Source organism: Schistocerca nitens, chromosome 6, assembly GCF_023898315.1.
Source record: "Schistocerca nitens isolate TAMUIC-IGC-003100 chromosome 6, iqSchNite1.1, whole genome shotgun sequence".
NCBI lineage: Eukaryota > Metazoa > Arthropoda > Insecta > Orthoptera > Acrididae > Schistocerca > Schistocerca nitens.
In genome coordinates this window covers 353,449,982-353,469,806 of record NC_064619.1, presented here as the reverse complement: position 1 = coordinate 353,469,806, position 19,825 = coordinate 353,449,982, and the positions used below count along the sequence as shown (strand labels likewise).

At 40.0% G+C, this 19,825-nt stretch overlaps 1 long non-coding RNA gene across 5 annotated transcripts in view; it reads right to left on the bottom strand.

Moving 5' to 3' along the window:
• Positions 1–19,825, bottom strand: part of LOC126262673 (uncharacterized) — a 172,755-nt gene that overhangs the window by 150,103 nt on the left and 2,827 nt on the right. For 2 of the 5 annotated variants that reach the window (XR_007546753.1, XR_007546749.1), the window contains exons 2-4: positions 15,152–15,246; positions 5,254–5,392; positions 981–1,177 (exon numbers count right to left, since the gene is read on the bottom strand). This is a non-coding gene — a long non-coding RNA (uncharacterized LOC126262673). Of the gene's footprint in view, positions 1–980; positions 1,178–3,097; positions 3,239–4,542; positions 4,655–5,253; positions 5,393–15,151; positions 15,247–19,825 lie in introns of all 5 variants that reach the window. The other 3 variants (XR_007546752.1, XR_007546751.1, XR_007546750.1) reach the window with 3 other exon arrangements.

The following is a 19,825-nucleotide window of genomic DNA, read 5'->3' as shown; positions in this document are numbered from 1 at the left end:
ACCTGAGATCCCCTGTCGATAGCTGCGTTGCACAAGAACGATGTTTTCTGAAACCATGCTGATTACGTATCAATAGATCGTTCCCTTCGAGGTGATTCATAATGTTTGAATACAATATATGCTCCAAAACCTACTGCAAACCGACGTCAATGATATAGGTCTGTTGTTCGATGGATTACTCCAACTACCCGTCTTAAACGCTGGTGCGACCAGCGCAATTTTCCAACATATAGGTACAGATCAATCGGTGAGCGAGCGGTTGTATATGATTGCTAAGTAGGGAGATATTGTATCAGCGTAATCTGAAAGGAACCTAATCGGTATATAATCTGAACCTGAAGACTTGACCGTATCAAGTCCCCGTTAATGGATCAGTGGGTAGAGTAGTCACGGGACGCTCAAGTTTCAAGCATCACATGGGATTCGTGTTTGTGATAAGTCTCACAGGAGAAAGCCAAATCCCGTGTTTTATTTTGTTTTCCAGGTAGCCATTATACATTCATTCGCCGAAACCTGACTGACAATCTAAGCCTGTAGTTTACCGATGTTCAGCCTCTGTCAGTAGATGCATTCGAATCTTCTTTGACTTCCATGCCTTGCAGATTTGTGCTTTAGAGCTAAGCAGTGCTTTGCAAGATGGCTCATGTTACGCTCCATGCATTCGAGATATTATATAGCTTCACGAAACATCCGACTGTGCCAATGGATGTCAAGATAAAACAACATTTCAAACGTAAAATATCGGTAACATGAAAGGATCTGCATAAATCCCTTCTCATATCACAATTCAGTTTGATTAATATCCGTGACGATCAGTTGCATGGAAGAATAACTGATTATAGTCATGTTATTTGTACAGGTTACATCAAGTAGTAAAGTTGAAATATGCAAATAGTGTAGCAGACAAAATATGTCATAACGTATGATGTAGGATCTCCAAAAGTAATAAAGTGAAATGTTTATGTAGAGATATAACTTACCACGTGCATTGGTTACCTAAGAGCAAGAAGTTGAATCCATATGCAAGTAAAGTCAGATTAAATTAAATTTCCCGTAGTTATACATCAAACATTTAGATCCTCCTGGCAACAAGGCAGTAGAAACGCCCTGTCTCACAGAGGTGCGATTCTGATAATAATTAACAGCTAAAGAGCTCGTAGCTGAAGACATGTTGAATCTAAGAAAAGGAAGGTAACAGATTAAGATTCTCCAGGATTAGCTTGAAATCCATCTAGCACTCTTACTGTTTTAAAAAGCATTACATTGGGAAAATTGTACCAAGCTCTTAAAACTATGAAGAATTTGAAAATTCAGTTTTGTCCTTATAACCAGTTTTCTGCGTTTATTAATGTTTTTACCTAAACTTTTGATTTATTGATTTTTAGTACATAAACTTTTCAAGTTATGCTGTTGTTAACAAGATACTTACAAGAAACAGCTTTCAATATCTCAACTGAAATAACAATTTATGAAATTAAGATTCTAATTTTTGTAGGTAATAGGCAAAGTCTCTACTATCGTTCTTCAACCATTTGCTGAAATAATTTGTTACTCGTATGTTTGCAGTATGTAGTGTAAGTCATTGCATTTTATCAGTAGGATATTATACAAAACAAGATCAACAGGAAAACTGAGGTGTGTTCAAATATGATGGGAGAATCAAATTGAAAGAAGGAGGGATAACCGAAATCGGAAGAAATTTCGTTCCTGCAATGAAGAAATGTCTAATTACGTTAAAATTACCATCGTAATGTAATTAAAGAAACAGGCCACGTTCTACTTTGAAAAATTTCAAGGCAATGTTGTGGAAAATTGCAACCAGTAATCTGTTTGTAGTAAGTTATCAATCATGGTGAACGCACCATGCAAGAAACATGGTTTAAAAATGTAGGACAAAGGAAACTGCAATTGTAATTTCCTAAACTATATTCGGAGAAGCTCTGTAAACAGAGAAGATTTACTTCCGTCACGTTTCTCTGCCGTTTCCTAATGTTTCGATTTGCATTACCCAGCAATACATGTGAATTATATACTGTAATAATCACAGTGTCCTTCCTGTCATGAAAATTCAGTAATTACTGAATGGGCTTGTTTGACAGTCATAATGATAGCCAAAATCATACTGAAATCAGATTTGATTTTTCCATACATAAAACGATAATATGAAAATGTAGCATAGACGTCTCACCACATTATGAGATATTGTTTTATCAAGTCGCTTTTTCCGTGAACTATATCAGTAGTTTTTGTGGCTTGTAAGTTCAACATACTGATATAATGAACTGTTACAAGCACGATGTGACCCATGCAAACTGTCCTCAAGCGCGAAATCGGGAAATTTTTAGAAAATATAAAATTCATGAATGACATGTAAATAATAAACAAAGGACTGTAATCCTCCAACACTGTGGACTATAAAGTTAACGCTACACATAGTATAGTAATAGCATCAATCCACTAGTGTGAGCAGTCACCTTACTTCATGCATGGACCTGTAGCATATCGACTGTATTTGGTTAGAAAATATGACAGAGTGGATGTGAGTTGCAACAGAACCTGCCACAGGTGGGTGGGAGTGTTAATGAACATAGTCTTCATTGTGTAAGTACTCAGCCCTTTGTGTATTAAATGATTTGCATCTCAATACCACGAAGAAGTCATGATACATGGAATGACATCCCATAACGCAGTATGGGGTCCACTGTTCGATCAAGCGACAGGGCCGCCTGCCCTGAGTCACAAGCGAGCCGCCTGCCTCCTTGCTGAAGGAAGTTCATAGCCCTCGTCAGCTGTGGCGCCACACTGCCGGAGACATCAGTGACAGTGGCATTCAGTGTCAAATGACCCTTGGATTGTCACCTGCAGAGAGTGAAATGAGATGTCAGTACTATAGAAGATTTATTCAATTCATTTCTTTATTCTGGGCCTCAGCGGTAATATATCAGGAACATGTTGGTGGAGGCATCCAGTTGCCTCTCGTTGAAGACAATAGATATCTGACACTGCTGATGCATGGCAGCACTTAAATGCCGCTTCAGCAATGTTTCCAGATGCGACTGTGATGGCAGCACTGTGACGCAGCTGATGATGGACCTACCTCCAGTGAGCTGGCGGCCCTCTGCTCCTATGGTGTGCTCTCTTACGACTTATTCCCTGTCCCATGGATGAATAGTGGATCCTGTACTGCATTCTCGGATGTCGCTCCACATGTCACAGGCCCTTGGTGTAGGCTTTGCTACTGAGACGGGAATATATTAGTACATGAATGGCTGAGTACTTATAACCTCCAGACTACGTTCGTACAGAGCTTAAGGCACGTACTCTAAACACTTCCATGGTAACAAGTGAGGAGAGGCTTCGGTCCTTCCGCTAGTGTGTTGCAGTGTCAGCTGTTGCTATACCGCGCCCAGCTGGCTCCGCTTCGCAACGTCAGTTAACCATGTCCTACACAGCAATGCATTGCACTCTCATCTAATTATGGCTGGCTCTGCAGCAACTCATTTCTGCTTTGACGAATTTTAAAATTAGTAAATCTGTTGTGTACATTAAATTCACCACTGAGACTTGAAGGTGTGCCTGTTTCGTGATCAATTCTGATCCACTTTAATTCACTTAAACACAAATATTTTTGAAATATCTGCAACTCTGGAAATCTATCGGCTAGAATGTTGCCTCCTTGAGAAAGGTATCGAATATCTGTGGTGATGTGAGTGAGAAATTCCAAATAACACAGCTGCCTAGGTATTGGTTCTCTGGGTGCCGTTTAAAGACAGATGTTAACGGCTTAAGATCTTTCAATATTTAGAATTCCTGTCTTCCTGTAGACGTCGAAAATCTGTGACTACCGAGTATGTTAGCAACATATTAAAAAAGTCTTCATAATTTACTATATCAGTTACAGCCGCAGTCTAACAAGGGATGCTTCCCATTCCGAACATTAGGCAAACAGCAGTTGTACATACAGTACCTTATCTAGAATTACGGACCTACTCAGCATGCAAAGTGAGTGAACTTTTAACAGGTCCCTAGATATAACAGAAGCCCATCAATTGGATGAGTTGTACCACATATGGAAAGGAACATTTAATCATTTCGTACTGATAGGTTTATCCATGATGTGATGTACATATGTCATTTATTACGAATAACTGCTCTAAATAATTACATCCTTGCCATAATGTGGGTTATTCCTAATGCTACCATAGTTTTAGAGGATGGATTTCCCATCCTGTTTCTATCACTATACTAAAGAACACTATGACAGAATTTGAATTTTATTTACTGCATGATGTGTCCACTTCCATGAAGTGAGGGAGAATAGCTGCTTGGATTGATGTCCACAATTATATATGGAAAATCCTCATACATTTTCGGAATTTCTTGGTTTCAAACCACAGAGCTGTACATCAAACCTATATTTTACAGTAAGTCCAATCATGTACAAAAATACACAGACACATTATATATATATATATATATATATATATATATATATATATATATATATATAAAATGAATTATCTGATGTAACACTGTATTTACCCAAAAACTGACAGTTCATGTGCTTCATTCTCCATTTATACTTTCAGATGAGAAATTTCGTACGTGTGGTGTCACAGAATCTCTAGTTATATTCTCGTCTACGGAAAAATTCCTATAAAGATGACATTTCTGTTAAAAAAACATATGCAAGAACAGGAAAGGATAATACTCATGAACAAAGTAATTCAGTTAAGGCAATGTCAATTTATGTATGCCATCAAATGTATAATACTGCATAATTACTCTCTATAAAAATATTTCAACTTTTGCCATGACTGTGCTGACGCATTTCTATAATCACGAATCAACATTCGTTATTACATTATTACTCATCTGAAATTTGTACTAAAACTTAATACATTTAAATTACGCTGTTGTCATTCCTCACCGTATTGGAACAGCGGTATTTGCGAAATCTAGTAAATCCACACCAATAAAGCAAATAGATCATAATTTTATTTACGATTTAATTCGCTCAAAACATCATCTCAGTATCTGCTACTTATTGTGGAATCTAAACAATGACAGATTCATTATCTTAGTCTGTTATATGAATTCATGTACATTAGTATATGCAACAGATTTTCAAAAACTCTCACTGTTCACATCTTACTATCGTCTAAGTGCACTTTGATATGCAGTGTACAGTTATTGAAAAATTATAATTGATATGACAAGGAACAGACATTCTTAAACATTAATAATACTTACATAAGTGCTTCTTAACGATTAATACGGTGACAAAAATTGTCTAGCATTTTGCACATTAACCTTCAGAAATTCCATGTTGCTGTAGCATGCTAAACTCGTTTAGTCTGGATTCGCTGGTGCTTCAGAAATAATTTAGTTCCTGCAAAATGATTATAATTTTAATTAATTTGAAGAAAATGTCTAATATTACTGTTTTCTCTATTTTTAGAGTTATTGCTATTAGGCAAAAAGAAAGCAATACCGTAGAGTGAAATGAAGTTCAGTATGAAATGTCTGTCCACGTCTTCCATAGTTACATCTGTATAAACTAATAGCCAACGATTCTCAGTTTCACATTTATCACACACTGCATAATTTTAGTTTTCTGGGCCTAAAACTGTCACTTCTTCTGGGAAGCTATTCAATTTGTGCCTTTTGTCATATTATATGTGAACAGCTTCAACTTACAGTAGAGTTTTTATAAGAAATTACTACACTCCGCTCATTATTGCCTAATAGAAAACATTAGGAGCAAAATAAAATTGGCATACAACTGCACAACACATTGAGATTGAATCGTCAAGAAAAGAAAAATTGCTTCAGTAATGGAACTCGGATACCTTATTTAAATGCTGAATCATTTCTACTATAAACTGTCTTTTATAAGCAAGCAACTAAAATACATTAAAACATGCAATTTATTGATAATAGAAGGTTGGTTATAAACAAAAAGGCATATTGTATTAGTTATGCATGAGTGTTAATTTTCCTTAATTTTGAGGTTTGGGCCTGCCTTATGATAAACACTGTTTGACTCAGTTTTCCATTTGGCAGATCTCTCTCCAAAATTATGTTCTTAGAAATACTATAAATTTCTCTTATTCAGTTAGACCTACTAAATATTGTCATATTGGTAATTAAATTTTAAGAGGCATCAACGGCACAGATTACACAAATATGTTGAATTATTTCAGCACAACAACGTAACGACAGTAAAAGTAGCAGTGGTAGCAATAGAGACTTATGAGAAATTTGAGTAATAATGAAGTAATAAAGTAGAAATACTATGAGAGAAAACCGTTCACGTTTTGGCTTTCCTTTTGTAAATGTTAACGAAAATAAATTTTAGAAGACAGTACATCCACATCACCACGCATACATATCTGTAGATAAAATAATGCTCACAATACGTTTCACATTGACAACGGATTAGAGTAGCGCTGAAAAGATACATGACGTCTGAGACAAATAAATATCACAACTGTTGGTCTTCCTGGTTGTCTACTACCTACTAAGACAACGTTATCTTTCTGGGACTATAAAGTTAAGGAATACCCGTGGTGTCATGCTGCCGTACTGGTGCCCATGGCGTCCAATTACAGCATATACTAAAAGTGAACTGAAACCAGGGCAAACTCATGTAGTGTCTGATTCTGAAACAACAGAATATTCGTACACTGGAAATCGATAACCATGTACCATTACCATATTTTTAAGATCCAGGTTCCGATCCCGAAACAGTGCTAGAAATTTTTTCTAGTAGCTAATGCTTCCTTAAGGACCGTAATTGATGTACTGTTGTGATTAATACAAAGTCACGCTGTTTTCCAGAGCTTATGGTAAACTGCATGTCCCCCTTTTTCCACGCTGGCTAAGCTAGTTCAAAAGTCGGAAGACGGCATCGGCATAGCGCCTTCATTGGGATCATATCTAGTACAGCACTTGAGTGTTCTGACCAGTCTTCGGGTTCAGTTCATATTCCAAAACGACCTTCCCTATTTCGTCCCCAGTATTCTGTTCTTTTTGGTATTAGAGGAGTAATCAAAAGGAAAGTTTGCTCTAAAAATAAAGGTTACTAGGCTATTGCGAGATCCCCATTGTTAACAGACCATTAAATGCGAGATAGTAAATCGAAACTTGGCGCATACCATTTGTGCAGTCTTCGTTACACCACTGAAATAAAAAAGTTGTTAACAAAAAGCTGTTTTGGTTTTTTACTAGTTTGTGTTTATAAGACCCTCAGCCGTGACTGGCTCGCGTCATGTCTTGTTTTTTATCATTAGTTGCAATCCAGTGGTGTCGTATTTCTTAATTGGTTACCGCAAAAACATTGCTATCTTCTCTCCGTGAGTGGCAGCAGCAGCATGTATCGATTGCTGTCTTCCCTCCGTGAGTGGCAGCAGCAGCGTCATCGATATTAGTACTGCTGTACCATCTTTGGTGTGGCGGATATTTTTCTGGCTGTGGTGTGTGTGGCAGTTGGTCGGTTGGGGCAGAGCAGCAAGGAAGTCTCCGTGGCGCGTGATCAGGCTGGAGCCGCTGACGGCGTGCACGCATGGTTGGAGTTGTGAGGTGCTTCTTGCGACGGTTACGAAGTTTGTCGCCCACCGATCCTGGACACTAAGGTTGAATGCTCACTTAACCAACTATCAAGCCTCAATTGCTATCACATCTCTTCTTTTGATCTTGGTTGTCGCTTTCTGGGAGATTCCCGCGAGCAACAACGTGAGTGCATTGAAGTCGGCTAGAATTGGAGCCATCTTCCTGTGCCGTGTTTAACTTAATTTAATTCATTCCTTCATTAATAAAGTGTACCAGCGGTATCTTCTGCCTTGTGGTCGTTGACGTAGTTTTCGGTAGTGTATTTTCCTCGTTGTGTTGATGCTGTCCAGCAGGGCGTGTAGTTCGACAAGTGAGGTGTTATTCTTAGTTTTGGGTGTTTATTCTGACTTGGCTGGATTGGACACCAGTATCAAGAACGTTGTGCTACTGGCATCTTGTCGTTTTGCTTGTCGGGTGGAGCAGAACTGATCTTGTTGGCTGGTTCGTTGGCTAGCTTTCGGTTGGGTTGCCTTCCGATTAAAAGGTTGGTCTGGCAGCCCGTGTCACCTAAAAGTGCGTTAGTGCTACCTTCCAAGGTCTATCCTTGGAACCTTCTGAGCGCCGCTCCTTGTGTTTTACATAGTGATTTCCTTTTTAGTCTTAAGTACTCCGTGTGGCCTTCAACCTAGTTTTAGCTTATTAAAATTGCAAGGCTTTTCTTCTTAGGCTTAAGTCGGAAAAAAGTTGTTTCGTGTTTGGTATGTGGCCTTTATACGGGTTTCAGCCTTTCAAAATTAAAATTGAAAATTCCTCATTCCTAGGCCTTAAGCCATAAATATTTTTCAAGTTGGTATATGACCTTCAGCCGAGTTTTCAGCCTTTCAAGTCAAAAGTGGAAAAAATTTGTCTAGGCCTTAAGCTGTAAGAAATATTTTCTAGTTTGTATGCGGCCTTCAGCCGAATTTTCCAGCTTAAATTAAAAATTGGAAATTTCTTTGTCTGGGCTTTAGCCCGTGAGATTGTTTGCGTTTCGTATGTGGTCTTCAGCAGAGTTTCATGTGAAGCATTTTAGGATAAAGCCTTCAGCCTGTTTTAGTTGAAATTTAGAAGCTCTTCTCTTTAGGCCTCAAGCCGTAAAATTCGTTTCTGCATGGTGTGTGACCTTCAGCCGACCTTTAATCTCTCTTAAATTAAAAAGTCAAAATCCTTGTCTTGCCCTTAAGTCATGAGATTGTTATTCTTTAGTATGAGGCCTTCAGCAGAGTTTTACACGAAATTTTGTAAGATAAGGCCTTCAGCCTTTTTCAAATTGGAAGCTCTTCATCCTAGGCCTTAAGCCATTAAATAGTTTTGCTGATATGCGGCCTTCAGCCAAGTTTTCAGCCTACTTAGATTGAAAGTTGAAAATATTTGTCTCGGCCTTAAGTCACAACACTGTTCTTGATTAATGTGAGGCCTTCAGCCTAGTTCTACGGGAATAATTTAAGCTAAGGCTTTCAGCCTATTTATATTGAAGATAAAAAAAAATTTCTGAAGAAGTGAAACCTCCAGAAGAATTCCTGTACCTCTATTCCTTGTTTGGGCCTTGTGCCTTGGATTTTAGATGTGGCCTTCAGACGATCTAAATTAAATCAAAGGAGGTCTTTCGTTAAAACGTTGAGACTTTTTGATTCTTGCTTGTCTGATTGTTTTAAGAAATAAAATTTATATGTTGAGTGCAACTGACAGTAATTTATTTTGGCCCCTTTCCACAAATATAACTCCATCCGCTCTGTCCTGCTAACCCAGGGATTTCGGACCCAGTTGGCATTTTTATTGATGCTTGGCACATCCGTATACCCTAATGGTAAAGAAGACAACGTACGATACTAACGATCTCATACTGTTTAAGAGCCGAAACCAGGTGTTCATTGACATCGTGACCATATGTGTCTGTTACACTAAGCCACGTAACCTCTGTCCTCTGTTTAACACGACGGAGATGTCTACAAAAGGCATATTCACGCACAAGAGCTGACTCCAACGATTCTCGAAGAGCTGTGTGTGCTTGGTGAGCGTCCTTGGGACTATTTTTTGATTGAATGTTATGATGAGTTTCGGTAACCACCCGCTCTCAGAGTGTAACCCGAGCTTGTAATACCAGTATAAATCATTACAGATAGCTGCAACAGAGAAAAACAGCTGTGGATCGTTATATCAGTACATCATTTATGTTTTGTAGAAGTGTTCAGTGTGCCCTAAGCCACAGTAGCTCAGGATGAGATGAATGACCGGTCTTAATCTACAAAGGTATGAATGGAAAATTAAATTATGTCTATAACAATAGACCTTAGGTCTCTAGAGCATGGATTTAGATTCAGCCACATTGCACCTTGTCGATGTACAGTTCGTATGAGAGTATTCATGTCATGCAAATTTTGTAAATGTATCGCCACTGAAGATGTTAAACAAAGGAATTGGTAGTCAGTTACCATACAATTACTTAGTCTGATAATATGGACTCATCCTACGCTGTTCTGAAATAATTATTGCTAATAAAAGAAGTTTAATTCCTTCAGCAAAATGGACACCACCAAGGAAGGAGCTGAAAGCCCATTTTCCGTGAAACTATAGTCGTCACCGATTCTCCAGAGTTGGCTCAGCAGTCCACAAACCGGAGGAGAAAATTCCAATTGGGAAGTAATTTCATACTATTTCGTGCCATATACTGAAGGACATTTATTGCCATGCAGAAAGAACGAAAAATATGCGATTTGTTTTGAAAAATGATTCCAAACTGCGAGATAGGCCCTTCGTGAGGAAAAGCATAAATAAAGCCTTATGGTGTTATACATAAAACGCAATGCAATGAATGAAATATTGTCATTCTTCTCAGAAGAAAGTACGGATCCACAAGAGGGCCGCAGTTTCTCACCGTCCATCGGGTCAAAGGATGATGTGAGCGCCATATTATAGACGTCCAGCTTATTTCCTCCACCTAGAAATGATGCATGCCTCATATAGAAGAGTTCTAGGACGCAAATACATCATTACTGTACGTTTGCACGTTACATGTTTTTTATCTTTTCCGGTACTGTCTGACGTACTCCCTCGGACTTTGTTCCAATTCTTCGAAATCCGCCAACCTACAATGATCAAAAGAACATGACTTTGGGCGTCTGCAGTAATGTATTGAGCAATAAGTAAAGACTGTTTATGTTTCAAAATTATACCTTTGTCTATCACAAATTAGGTACACAACAAAATATCATTTCATCCTCTAAGCTTTACATAAAAACAACTGAGATGTCCGACAGGGGTCGAAAACAAAGTGGAAACAACTATTCATCCCGTCATCCTGAGTGCTTTTCATTGGACTTTGAGAACTTCAATAACGTTTATGCTCTCCGTGAGTGTTTGTCGTTTCCTGATACGTACGTGGAGTACTCCGCGCGAGGCTGCATTGTCTCTGGGACCAACGAAACCTCTCAGACGCCGTCGCCAGAGGTCGTGGATAACATCGGTCGTCAGATTGGTCACAGAGTGCCAGAACCCCTTCGACAGTTTTTGGCCCGGTGAAGGAGATTGGGTTACGTTCTGTGTATCAAGTACGTTAGATTTTAACCTCCTAAGGTTGGCTGTATACTATGGCGCCTGTGTTTGGAGACGAGTGTTACATTGTAGCTTTTGCTACTAAAAAAGCGCCTTATGTATGTGAATGAGCTATATCTGCCTCTAAAGGAAAGTTGCAAGCACTGTAAACTCTGTTTCCAGTTAGTGGAATAACCACACACGTTTTACGAGATGAAGGGAGAAACGTTGTTTTACCTACTCGAGATCAATCGTGGTGACCTTGATGAGCCGTGGTAAAAATTGCGCAGCGTAGTGTGAAGCAGTCGCCCTCCGTTTCTGGCGGTGGTGCCGCTGTGCCAATCGCAGCTTTGGTGTCTCCCTCTAGTGGGAAAGCGGAAAGGTTGCCTGTTCACGTGCATTTAAGGGGCGCTATGAGCTCGCCAGTCGGTCAGTATGGGTCAGTCTCTCGTCCCCAGCTTGCTAGTCTATCTCTCGTCCGCGTTTGTTAGGCATATAGTGCCTGTCTGTCGTTCAGATCAACCTTTAAAGCCGGCAAAGTGAGGATCTTTCCACTCCGACAGTAAGAGAACTCAGCTCGTGGTCGCGCGGTCGGAGCTTAATTCCTGCAGCTGAGTCTGCGCGTTAGTCCGCCAGTCTGCTCGAGTTTGCTCAGGCAATGGTCATTGGCAGTTGGATCGATCAGTTGGTCGGTCGCGCACTGGGACACAAGATGACTTGTCCGTCTTGAGCGTCGGCGCGTGTGAGGTCGCCACGTGAGTCCAGTGAGCCGCGGCGTATAGCGAGGGGTAGTGACTTCGTGCTCGACACGAGAACAACAGGATTCAACGCACGACATCAGTCTGGTCGGTGCAAGCTGCGACGCCGTGAGACGGGAGATTGGCACGCCTTCCTGCGTCCGTTGAAGTGGCTAGCAACGGACGGTTCGGGAGAGCGATTTGGGGGTGCTGCGTTAGGTCTTCTCGAGAAATAGCAGTTTATTAGAAGTGAAGTGATTGGTGATATGTTGCTTGATTTACTCTTGTTAAATTCTACTTGTTTCCTTGGTGAGGTCACCTGCAATTATGCTTTGGGATCGTCCCACCATTCTTCTCCGTTTGCCCACTTGCGGGAAGGTGGTTGTTTGTAAATTGGGTGGTCCGTTTTTCCCTTGTGGGGTAGGGGCGGGTTAGAGCAACCTGCAGTTCAGGTTGTTCGGTAATCTCCCTATCAATCTACCGTACGTTAGTAGCTGCCTCTGTCATGTTTGTCGGATTTGGTGTGTTAACGAATTTATTGCTTGGAGTGTAACGGCCTAATACACGAAATATGTCGTGATCTTTGGAAACTTTGATATTATTGCCTATGATCTTGACAGGCGGTATCTGTGTATTGTAGAGCATCTTAACTATTGTTTGGCCAACCTTGTAGAACTTTATATTAAGACTGCATTTCATGGGATTCTATTTAAATGATCATTTTAGTATATAAAGATGCCACCCTTTCACCGTAACACTTTTTTAGAAGTTAAAATCAAGTTGCACCTTCGATGGCAGGGTTAATATTTTAATTGTTAGTGTTTTGTACCATTTCCATCCCTCCTTAGGGGGTGCATAATTTGTGTGCTTGTGTAAATTGTTAAAACTCTTAGTTTAAAGTTATCTGGTGTGTTGCAGATTTGCACTAGTGTAGTCTTTCGGAGGCTGTTGTGAGCAGTCGTAACTACGGCCGTGTCAAAAGGGAGCGGCAAGGTTCTCTGCCCGAAAGGTCATACAGTCAAAACTTGTTTCTTTCTGCCTCTGAATAAATTGTACCTTCGATATTTAGAGGGCGCTTTCTGATTATAATTTTAGATCTGTTTCTTTTAAAAAATGCTTTTAGGCACTATTTAAGTGAATAAAATTCCCATTTGTTAAAAGGAATTTGGTTATGATTTCATCAGTTACTCCCTGGCAACCACTTCCCTGCTTACATAGTGTGATGAAATGTGTTAATGTTCTTGATGAATCGCTAGTAAATAAAACAAATTCTTAAGAATGTTCTTTGAAAATCAATCACGGTTCACTTGAAAAGCTAGATACTCTGTTTTGCTGTTTTTAACTTTTTTTTTTTTTTACTTTCTGCTAGCATACGTCAGTTAACGTTCAATGACCGTCGTTCAGTATCTGTGTGAAAGACAAGCGTGAAGTTTAAGGCAAGCAAAGCACTCAAAAGTGGAAACACATAGTAGCCTACACTACATTTGTAAATTAGTTCGTATAATAGAATCATCACCCTACTGGCATATAAACGCCAGGAGGCTTCAGTAGTAATAATCATTTGTAGACATCCTATACCAATCTACCACAAACAAAAAAAACACTACAGTAACTGTAAGCATAAGATACGACATCCTTCTCTTTTGAACATTTCGAGGTTGTAATTTGCGCCTAAAATTTCCGATAAAGATATTACGGACATGCCGTTCCAGTAAACCTGCTATTTCAATCCAAATATTCCGAACTATATCCCGATTGTTATACTTCTCACCCTCAGTATGACACTATTTGACCCTTCATTGTACTAAACTTATCCGTTTCTCGCAGTCAATATTTTTTGATTCGGGTCGTCGGTCGACTCTTGCGCAGAAAACAAACTAATTAGAATTTCACCGACTGTCGTCCGAAATCTGCACTTTCGGCTACAGTGTGTCCGCTCACGTAGTCGCTTACTGATTTGAAAAGATCAGCCGTCTTCGGCAGATACCGGCAGGCGGCGGAATCCACCCTTATCGGTGCCGCTGTGACCCCACCTAAGTCTACGGAGGTCACTCTGTGGCATCCGTTTCCATTCTGCAATGAAAGCTCATGAGAGTTCTTGGCGAATCTGTGGTGGAACAGGATTACCATCGTGTGTCAAGCATGTTCCACATTCGTACGATGGTATTTAGGTTCGGGCTCATCGCCGGCCTTTCCATTGCTTTAATGTCCATACTTCGCAAGACATCCCTGCTGACACCCTCCAGGTGGACCCCTGCATAAGAAGGAGTTTGGAGCCTCTATCGAATGCAGAACCCACCACATGGCCCAACAGGATCTCTTCGATAAACCGCCTAGCGGTAAGCTTACCATGGAGAACGACAAGTTCTGTATGGCTGTCAACACTGAAGCCTCTCCACATCATCACAGAAATTGGGAGATCTGTCGATTTCTGGACAACATTTCGGATGTCGGAGGTACTGCTCACCGGGTCGCCACACACGAACACAACCATTATCTTGCCCAGAGGGTATGTGGACTCGTCTGTGAATAATACGTTTCGCCAGTGAAGAATTTGCCAGTTGACACAGCAGAGCTGACAGCGAGCTGCAAGATGTCGTGGCAAGCGAGGTACTCGAACAGGACGTCTGGGTCGTACTTTCCTTTCTCGGAAGCTGTCCATTACAGTCTGATCGGACACAGCGGTTCCAGTGGCCCTTCTGAGATCGTCTAGCACTGCTCTGGCGGTATCCATGAAACTCCCCAGCGCAGAGAGGGGTTGTATTTGTCGCCGACCTTGTCCAACTCGCTTTGTGTACTGACCTGTGTTCCTGTAGCACGTAAACGACCTATGGATGACAGATGGAGGGACATTGGCATCTGCAGCAACACAAGGAAAGGCCATCCTTTGATCAAATGGGAACGACCCTTGCAATTTGCATTGCGTTAACATGTCGCATTGCATGTACTTGGTTGAATACAACGACTACAAATTGCAACCACCATCTGTGTGCCTCACTAGAAAATTCTGGGACATCTGTACTCACTTCCTTCTCAGGGGCCACCTTACACCGTAATGCATGACACGGCAAATAGATGATTTTAATTGTTGTATACAATGCAAGAAACATCTCAAGTCATGCAATAAGATCAGAGGTACCACGTGTACCAAAACAGATTCTTGATACCGGACGTTGATTCGTATGTTCCCCTGCTTCTTCTGAACAGTGTTTTCTTTTGATAAACTACAAATGCGACTATGTTTTCTTTCTTCGAATTGTTTTCGAAGGAAAACTGCGAAATTCACTTACCTTATTTCGCTGGTGTCAAAATAGCTTCGTACCACAGTACAATAATCGTTAATGAACATCGTCGTTACTTGCCACACTTTGGAGGGGTACTTCTACTGTTGAAAATAAAGTGTGAGACTGGAGAGGTGCAACACTTGTTGACATTATTATAAGTTAAACAAGTATTAACTAAAATTTAGAAAGTTTGGATAAAATGTGCACGAATGCCAAGGAGCGAATTTTTTAGGTAGAGTAGTTCATTTTTTTCTTGCATTTAATCGTTAGACTTTTGACAGAGTAGATGGTGTCTTCCAGTTATTTCCGTTCTTTCGTTGCCTAATCTCGGAATTCTTGCCGGGGAACCTGTGGTACATACTCTTGACTTTGCTCCTTCTACTTTATTATCCATTTGATATTTAACTACCAATGCTAGTTCTGTCACATTCACCAATAACATGTTGCAACTTCTGGCACTGACATTGAAATTGTATTTTCGACGTTTCTTTTAATATCTCTTCATTTTCAACCCTGAAAATTTAATTCTGTATCCTCGTTAATACCTCAGCATGTAACACATAGTTTTACTTTTACAGTCTTCCAGTTATCCACTTCCCACGTACATACATATCTGATGCGACTGAAACGTGCAGTTACGAAGTCGACATTTCATACTAGCAGAATTCTTTTGCTGATGAAGTCTTTCAGGTATTATGAGGACTGTACGAAATATGACTAACCAAATGATAGGCATACTTTTCTTGGTCGATACTGTATACCACTGACAATTTTACCACAATTATTCCCGAAGTTCTACGAAAGATTATCATAAAGTAGGAGGAGTCATGTTATAAATTCAGTCGAATATTGGCATCTCATTTGGTAAAACACACTTAGAAAATAGATCAGTTATCTGGCACAAAGTACAGTATTTATCTATAGAACTATCTTATCAAATGGTCAGCATTTCATCGTGAAACATTAATTAATTCCCAATCCGTTAATCATTCACGTCTGCGGCACTTCTGCAGTCACGACGCAGCGAGGTTGCACAGTGGTCAGCACAAGAAGACATCTGTTTAAATGGCTTTTTGCCCAACCAGATTTCATTTTTAGTGCTTTCCCTAAATTGCTGAAGGTAAAATGTCAGGTTGGCCTCATTGAAAAGGATAATGTCCATCATTTCCTTCCCTTCCCCCCTCCCCCTCCCCCAAGTCACATGTTCTCCTACTCTACGGAGACGTAGTCGTCCGTTCTATTTGTATCCTTCCCTTGATCGACTCGTGTAGCTGTAGTATGATGTTAATCACTGAAAGGATATTTACTACACTGAACTGTGTTTCATGCTGTTCTAGTTGTAGCATAATCAAAGAGCCACCGAGTAGACAGTTTTAATGCATTTACATTGTCTATTAGACTGCGGATTTTAATAAAAGGTTCCGTAGTTTTTGGTATCGGTACATAATAAATTATTGTTGTGTTTATTAAACAGTGACCTCATTCTTATTTTCACACTTCCTTAAATTTTTCTTCAAGTAACTCTTCAGCCACTCTTATTTTCAGTATGAAGCATGCCATACTCTTGTCTATGTGACACTCTGCAAACACCATTGCGATTACAACGTAAATGCTCAGAAGGTTTCTCACCAGAGAGAAATGTTTGTTAATGATCATCAAGGTAACTAGTAGTTTCTGGGGTTACTAGAGAATTATAAACATTTCCCTTCCAATCGTATCATTATGAAGGAATTTCCTTTAATTACTTATAGCTTTTGTTCTAGTTCATTTTTGCCAGCTATATAATACATTCCAAGGGAAAAAAAGACGCAGGAACGGGACAGTAGTCGTTAGATGTCATGGACATGTCCGGGCAAATAAATGACCATAATTTCATAAAAATCGGATGATTTACTCAAGAGAAAGAGCTTCACAAAATGAACAAATCAGTAACGCGTCGGTCCACCTCGTGCCCACAGGGGAGCAGTAATGTGGAATGACACTGACTGGTTGGGTGCCCTCCTGAGGGATATCGTGCCACATACTCTCCAATTGACGCGTTAGGTCTCAAAATCCCGAGCTTGTTGCGGGCCCTGCCTATCATCCTTGAAACGTTCCGAATGGGGGAGAAACTTAGCGACATTGCTGGCCAAGGCAGGGTTTGACGAACACTAAGAAAAGCAATAGAAACTCAGACACCGTGTGTGGGTGGGCATTACCGTGCTGAAGTGTAAGTCCAGAATGGCTTACCATGAAGGGCTACAGAACGACGCGTAGAATATCGTCGACGTACCGTTGTGCTGGTAGGCGCCGCGGATAAAACCCAAGTGGTCCTTGTATGAAAGCAAATGTCACCTCAGACTGTCACTCGTGATTGTCGGGCCTTATGGTGGCGACGGTCAAGTTGGTATCCCACTGCTGTTCGGGCCATCTCCAGACACGTCTTTGCCCTGTAAGCTCATTGACTGCAGTAAAGTTGTCTTCAGTGGTGTGCCCCACTACCCTTTCGAAATGAGCCCTGATGACCATCAAAGACGCCCCGAGCAGCCGTGTCATACCATCCTGAGGTGTTGCGTTCCGTACGACACCAAACAGTCCGGAGTGATGGTCTGGAGTATAATTTTTTTCATAGCAGGACCCCTTTGGTTGTCTCTGCGATCCCCTTACAACACAGCGGTACGTCGACGGTATTCTACGCCCCGCTTTGTTATCTTTTTGGCAAGCCATACTGGGCTTCCATTTCCGCAAGATAATGCCCAGCTGCACGTAGCGAGAGATTCTTTTTTCTTTGTGCTTGCCAAACCTTACCTTGGCCAGGAAGATGGCCGGATCTCTCCCCAAATGAGAATATTTGGAGAATTGTGGGTTGGGATCCCCACCTGCTCGGGATTTCGACGGGCTAAAGCACCAGTTCGACAGGATTTGGCACTACATCCATCACAATGACATCTAACAACTCTATCAATCAATGTCAGTTCGAATAACTGCTTGCATAAGAGCCTGGAGTTGACCAAACCGCACTGAATTGTTAAATTTGTGAAGCTCTTCTCTTGAACAAATCATACAATTTTTCTGAAATTGTAATCGTTTGTTTGTCTGCACATGTAACATGTACATCACATCTACCGATCTCTGTCCCATTCGGACAATTACTTCGTGGTACATCATTGTTTCCTATCAATTTTTATATTTTAATTTTTAAATTTTTTTTATTCTTAGAATGTGTATATGTATGGATTATGTACGTGTACATTTCCTATTGTGTGTTTGTTATGCCCAGATACATTTATATCTACGAAAAATCGGAGGAACAGACAACTGAATGAAATGTAGAGGGGCGGTAAGAAAAATAGGGATGCCGGAAGATTTTCTGGATTTCGAATATTTGAAAACGAACTTTTGAACGACTCAAGGACTAGATATACAGAAGTGAAGTAAAGAAGGTGTGATTGTAAGTGACGAAAATTGATGAGGTCGTGCAAGAGATGTATGAGCATCGAAGAGCTAATGTGTGTGTTACAAAAGATAGAAAAATGTGACTTCTTACATAATTTCGGTGAGGAATGATTAATTAACAAACAATATTCCTGTAAAAGCAAAGCAGATTTGATTGTGCTATGTGTCTTCTGAATTTGCTAGTCACTCATGTCCCTACAATTATTTGTCGGCGCTGTGATCAGATACCACTGAAGGTCGACGACAGCGAGTAAATTATTTCTCCATAGTGGGTATCACAGCAAGAAATTTATGGAGAGGAGGTAATACCTTGCCATTTCACCTGTATGATTTCATTAGTATGGGACTAGTTTATGGCTTTTAGAACTTTTTCAAATGACTGTCTACAGTAGAAAAACGCTTCATTTTTTTCTGCGTCTTACTATGTATCGGGGAAATTTCTATTTAGAAGTAAGACGTGAGAGTACAGTTCATTAGAATTAGTATGCAAACGATATGTATTTACCGATATCTTCATTAATTTCCCCGATACATAGTAAGACGCAGAAAAAATAACACCAAAGGCCGTTTGAGAGAAGAGTCTTGCAGATACTAAAGGGATGACTTTTTCATAGAACTGAAGAGTAATTTCACTGTCTCCTAATTCTCTGGCTGGTTAGAAAGCAACTAAGCTAGCTAACATTGAGAGGTCTAAAAGGCCTCTTCATATGATTGACACTGCAGTCCCTGGGGCTGAAATATACTTTCTTGAAACTTCAGGAGGCATAGTTAAAACATTCTGACGACTGTGTGCTGCCAGAGCATACCATTCAATAAAGATGACCTGTCTTTGATGCTTTTAGGTGTAATAATACGAATAAAATGTTTTCCGAACAGCATTTTGGAGAACTTTTCACTCACATTCCTATTTGACAGTAGAAAGTGTACGTTATATTAAACCAGAGAGTTATTTATCCTAACAGAGTGAAAAAAAGTTTGTCTTACATTTCTAACAGTATTTAGACGAAGATTCACACAAGACAATAAATTGTTTTATTTCATTTTCTCAACAGACGTCTTCTACCACTATTAACATGAACAGCAGGCACTTTTTGCTCTGACTTGTAGTCATTAACTATATTTAATTTAAATTCTGCTTCAAAAACGAAGAAATAAGACAAGAATGCAGCTTTATGAATTTTCGAGTTGATAATAAGAAGTAACCAGGAGAAGATACAGACTCAAACCACACTATAGTAGTGATGA